We start from the raw sequence: 5,543 nt of genomic DNA, 5'->3' as shown, positions 1-5,543 counted from the left end.
ACACAGGTAAGTCCAATGGGGTGCAGGCATGTCCTCTATGCTTACAGCTTCCCGTGGGTGTTGGTTTGATACCGTTTGGGGACAGCCAAGGAGGCATCTGCAGGCAACAAAGGTAGGTGTGTGCTTGTGTGTGTGTTTCCTATGCAGATCCTAAGCCCAGTGTCACATGCAAGTAGGAGGAGTAAGAAGGGTTCCTGGCAAATCCGGGTTATGGATTGCATTTAAAAAGGCCCCGTGGGAGTGCAATGGGCCCCTGTCTTGCTGCTTAGCAATAATGGTATGGGTTTAGGTTCTGCTGTGTGTACTGGTGGTTGACTGCCCCCCAGCCCAGAGTGTGCATGGAAAATTGTCTGGCAGCCTCCCTGACAGCAAGCAGTGATAGTGCCCATAAAGGGGACCTTGTTGGGCCCGCCCCTTTCACGGTTATCGCTTCTCGGCCTTTTGGCTAAGATCAAGTGTAGTATCTGTTCTTATCAGTTTAATATCTGATACGTCCCCTATCTGGGGACCATATATTAAATGGATTTTTGAGAACGGGGGCCGATTTCGAAGCTTGCTTCCGTCGCCCTATGCATTGACCCGATATGGCAGTATCTTCGGGTACAGTGCACCACCCCCTTACAGGGTTAAAAAGAAAGATTCCTACTTTCATTGCTACCTGCTTGCTGGCTAGCCAGCTAGCCAGCCCTGTGGGCCTTGCTGCTGCTGCAGCCAAAAAACAAAAGGTGGTGCTGCTGCTGCTTCTGCTGCTTCTGCTTCTGCTTGTGTCTGGTCCCTGTTGGAGCGTCCAGGCACAGGACTTCTGCTGCTGCTGACTAAATGGCCTCCTTAATTGGATCATTTGAGTAGCCAGCACACCTGTGCAGGTAGGGCATGACATGATAGGCAGCTGCCTTGATAGCGGGTGGGTGCTGAATGTTCCTAATTGACAAAATAAGATTAATGCTTATGAAGAAATATAAAATCTCATCCCTTCCCCAATATCGCGCCACACCCCTACCCCTTAATTCCCTGGTTGAACGTGATGGACATATGTCTTTTTTCGACCGTACTAACTATGTAACTATGTAACATAACATGGGGGGGGGGGGGGGGTCTCCTGGCTGTTCACACAGGTGTGTCATTGCTGTACATTGACCATGCATTGCTTCTGTGGTATTGCAAAGGCAAAGACAAATGCTTCCAGCCATCCATTGCACTAATGGATTGGTCATCAGCTGGCTGTCTATGTCCCGCATCAATATAGACCAAAGTACAGAGGGTTAGGCTATGCTATTGTGCACCTACCTGATGCATCAGAAGGTGCGAGGCCCTTGCTAAATTCTGTGCACAGACTTTGAGATCTATGCTTTAGACTGTATCTAAACCTGCTCCAACATGGACTGACATTCTGGCCTACTTTCAGCCGATGCGACTTGTCTGTCGCTGAACAGTCGCTTTTTATGTATTCAGCACCTATGTATAATGTTGTAAAAATGCTCTAGAAGCTAAAGTCGCAGAAATGTCACACATATTTGGCCTGCAACTTTCTGTGCGACAAATTCAGACAGGAAAAATCAGTATAAATCCTTAGAAAATTATCCCCCAGTGTCTCCATCTGCTGGCGGTATTGAATAAGCATTGCTGCACTGATGGGGTATGCATTAGACGAAAAAAAAGAAGAAAAAGAAGAATAATACGCCCAGAAAAGAGGCGAAAAGGAGAAAAACGTAAAAAAACGTGAAAAAAAAGTAAGAGGAAGAGAAGGGAAAAAAAGGTGGAAATGGGTTTAAAAGTGATTTCGGCGGAGAAATATATATATATATATATATATATATATATATATATATATATATATATATGCGCACACACACACATAGATATAAACGTATTCTCCGTTGAGATATTGCAGCCGCTGCTGTGTCCAGGCCCAGGAGCCTTAGCACTGTGCTGTGATGTCACTCAATACCACTGACATCACTAGGTGTAAACAACATCTCTCCTTTGCTGTGTATGTGACTATGGAGCTGTTTGGTGATGTCGTCTATTACGGCCTTCATAGAAGCAACAGGAGATTGTTGCATCCATCTTGAACCCTCAGAACTACAGTGCTATGATGTCACTCACTTCCACAGGCCTTGCAGAGTGTAAACAACAACAACCCAGCTTTGTTGTGTATGTAACCAAAGGGATTTGTGATGTCACCTAGAACCTTCACAGCAGCGACAGCTTTATGAGGAGCATCAGCACTGCTCTGCCTGAGCAGAACCATCACCGCCATAGGTTGTCAAATAACCCGGATTTAACCCACACAGGTAAGTCCAATGGGGTGCAGGCATGTCCTCTATGCTTACAGCTTCCCGTGGGTGTTGGTTTGATACCGTTTGGGGACAGCCAAGGAGGCATCTGCAGGCAACAAAGGTAGGTGTGTGCTTGTGTGTGTGTTTCCTATGCAGATCCTAAGCCCAGTGTCACATGCAAGTAGGAGGAGTAAGAAGGGTTCCTGGCAAATCCGGGTTATGGATTGCATTTAAAAAGGCCCCGTGGGAGTGCAATGGGCCCCTGTCTTGCTGCTTAGCAATAATGGTATGGGTTTAGGTTCTGCTGTGTGTACTGGTGGTTGACTGCCCCCCAGCCCAGAGTGTGCATGGAAAATTGTCTGGCAGCCTCCCTGACAGCAAGCAGTGATAGTGCCCATGAAGGGGACCTTGTTGGGCCCGCCCCTTTCACGGTTATCGCTTCTCGGCCTTTTGGCTAAGATCAAGTGTAGTATCTGTTCTTATCAGTTTAATATCTGATACGTCCCCTATCTGGGGACCATATATTAAATGGATTTTTGAGAACGGGGGCCGATTTCGAAGCTTGCTTCCGTCGCCCTATGCATTGACCCGATATGGCAGTATCTTCGGGTACAGTGCACCACCCCCTTACAGGGTTAAAAAGAAAGATTCCTACTTTCATTGCTACCTGCTTGCTGGCTAGCCAGCTAGCCAGCCCTGTGGGCCTTGCTGCTGCTGCAGCCAAAAAACAAAAGGTGGTGCTGCTGCTGCTGCTTCTGCTGCTTCTGCTTCTGCTTGTGTCTGGCCCCTGTTGGAGCGTCCAGGCACAGGACTTCTGCTGCTGCTGACTAAATGGCCTCCTTAATTGGATCATTTGAGTAGCCAGCACACCTGTGCAGGTAGGGCATGACATGATAGGCAGCTGCCTTGATAGCGGGTGGGTGCTGAATGTTCCTAATTGACAAAATAAGATTAATGCTTATGAAGAAATATAAAATCTCATCCCTTCCCCAATATCGCGCCACACCCCTACCCCTTAATTCCCTGGTTGAACGTGATGGACATATGTCTTTTTTCGACCGTACTAACTATGTAACTATGTAACATAACATGGGGGGGGGGGGGGTGTCTCCTGGCTGTTCACACAGGTGTGTCATTGCTGTACATTGACCATGCATTGCTTCTGTGGTATTGCAAAGGCAAAGACAAATGCTTCCAGCCATCCATTGCACTAATGGATTGGTCATCAGCTGGCTGTCTATGTCCCGCATCAATATAGACCAAAGTACAGAGGGTTAGGCTATGCTATTGTGCACCTACCTGATGCATCAGAAGGTGCGAGGCCCTTGCTAAATTCTGTGCACAGACTTTGAGATCTATGCTTTAGACTGTATCTAAACCTGCTCCAACATGGACTGACATTCTGGCCTACTTTCAGCCGATGCGACTTGTCTGTCGCTGAACAGTCGCTTTTTATGTATTCAGCACCTATGTATAATGTTGTAAAAATGCTCTAGAAGCTAAAGTCGCAGAAATGTCACACATATTTGGCCTGCAACTTTCTGTGCGACAAATTCAGACAGGAAAAATCAGTATAAATCCTTAGAAAATTATCCCCCAGTGTCTCCATCTGCTGGCGGTATTGAATAAGCATTGCTGCACTGATGGGGTATGCATTAGACGAAAAAAAAGAAGAAAAAGAAGAATAATACGCCCAGAAAAGAGGCGAAAAGGAGAAAAACGTAAAAAAACGTGAAAAAAAAGTAAGAGGAAGAGAAGGGAAAAAAAGGTGGAAATGGGTTTAAAAGTGATTTCGGCGGAGAAATATATATATATATATATATATATATATATATATGCGCACACACACACATAGATATAAACGTATTCTCCGTTGAGATATTGCAGCCGCTGCTGTGTCCAGGCCCAGGAGCCTTAGCACTGTGCTGTGATGTCACTCAATACCACTGACATCACTAGGTGTAAACAACATCTCTCCTTTGCTGTGTATGTGACTATGGAGCTGTTTGGTGATGTCGTCTATTACGGCCTTCATAGAAGCAACAGGAGATTGTTGCATCCATCTTGAACCCTCAGAACTACAGTGCTATGATGTCACTCACTTCCACAGGCCTTGCAGAGTGTAAACAACAACAACCCAGCTTTGTTGTGTATGTAACCAAAGGGATTTGTGATGTCACCTAGAACCTTCACAGCAGCGACAGCTTTATGAGGAGCATCAGCACTGCTCTGCCTGAGCAGAACCATCACCGCCATAGGTTGTCAAATAACCCGGATTTAACCCACACAGGTAAGTCCAATGGGGTGCAGGCATGTCCTCTATGCTTACAGCTTCCCGTGGGTGTTGGTTTGATACCGTTTGGGGACAGCCAAGGAGGCATCTGCAGGCAACAAAGGTAGGTGTGTGCTTGTGTGTGTGTTTCCTATGCAGATCCTAAGCCCAGTGTCACATGCAAGTAGGAGGAGTAAGAAGGGTTCCTGGCAAATCCGGGTTATGGATTGCATTTAAAAAGGCCCCGTGGGAGTGCAATGGGCCCCTGTCTTGCTGCTTAGCAATAATGGTATGGGTTTAGGTTCTGCTGTGTGTACTGGTGGTTGACTGCCCCCCAGCCCAGAGTGTGCATGGAAAATTGTCTGGCAGCCTCCCTGACAGCAAGCAGTGATAGTGCCCATGAAGGGGACCTTGTTGGGCCCGCCCCTTTCACGGTTATCGCTTCTCGGCCTTTTGGCTAAGATCAAGTGTAGTATCTGTTCTTATCAGTTTAATATCTGATACGTCCCCTATCTGGGGACCATATATTAAATGGATTTTTGAGAACGGGGGCCGATTTCGAAGCTTGCTTCCGTCGCCCTATGCATTGACCCGATATGGCAGTATCTTCGGGTACAGTGCACCACCCCCTTACAGGGTTAAAAAGAAAGATTCCTACTTTCATTGCTACCTGCTTGCTGGCTAGCCAGCTAGCCAGCCCTGTGGGCCTTGCTGCTGCTGCAGCCAAAAAACAAAAGGTGGTGCTGCTGCTGCTTCTGCTGCTTCTGCTTCTGCTTGTGTCTGGCCCCTGTTGGAGCGTCCAGGCACAGGACTTCTGCTGCTGCTGACTAAATGGCCTCCTTAATTGGATCATTTGAGTAGCCAGCACACCTGTGCAGGTAGGGCATGACATGATAGGCAGCTGCCTTGATAGCGGGTGGGTGCTGAATGTTCCTAATTGACAAAATAAGATTAATGCTTATGAAGAAATATAAAATCTCATCCCTTCCCCA

At 47.0% G+C, this 5,543-nt stretch overlaps 3 non-coding genes across 3 annotated transcripts; all 3 read left to right on the top strand.

Annotated features, from left to right (window-relative positions):
- The first annotated feature begins 425 nt into the window (after window positions 1-425).
- Window positions 426-616, top strand: LOC130312908 (U2 spliceosomal RNA). The gene has a single exon (XR_008860966.1). It is a non-coding gene; the product is annotated as a U2 spliceosomal RNA (small nuclear RNA).
- Window positions 617-2,713: 2,097 nt separating this feature from the next.
- LOC130312907 (U2 spliceosomal RNA) lies at window positions 2,714-2,904 on the top strand. The gene has a single exon (XR_008860965.1). It is a non-coding gene; the product is annotated as a U2 spliceosomal RNA (small nuclear RNA).
- Window positions 2,905-4,988: 2,084 nt separating this feature from the next.
- On the top strand, window positions 4,989-5,179 carry LOC130312906 (U2 spliceosomal RNA). Its single transcript, XR_008860964.1, has one exon. It is a non-coding gene; the product is annotated as a U2 spliceosomal RNA (small nuclear RNA).
- Window positions 5,180-5,543: the final 364 nt, after the last annotated feature.

This window comes from Hyla sarda, unplaced genomic scaffold (assembly GCF_029499605.1).
Source record: "Hyla sarda isolate aHylSar1 unplaced genomic scaffold, aHylSar1.hap1 scaffold_1738, whole genome shotgun sequence".
NCBI classification, from domain to species: domain Eukaryota; kingdom Metazoa; phylum Chordata; class Amphibia; order Anura; family Hylidae; genus Hyla; species Hyla sarda.
Note: the sequence above shows the minus strand (reverse complement) of the source record. Positions and strands in the feature narration are given on the sequence as shown.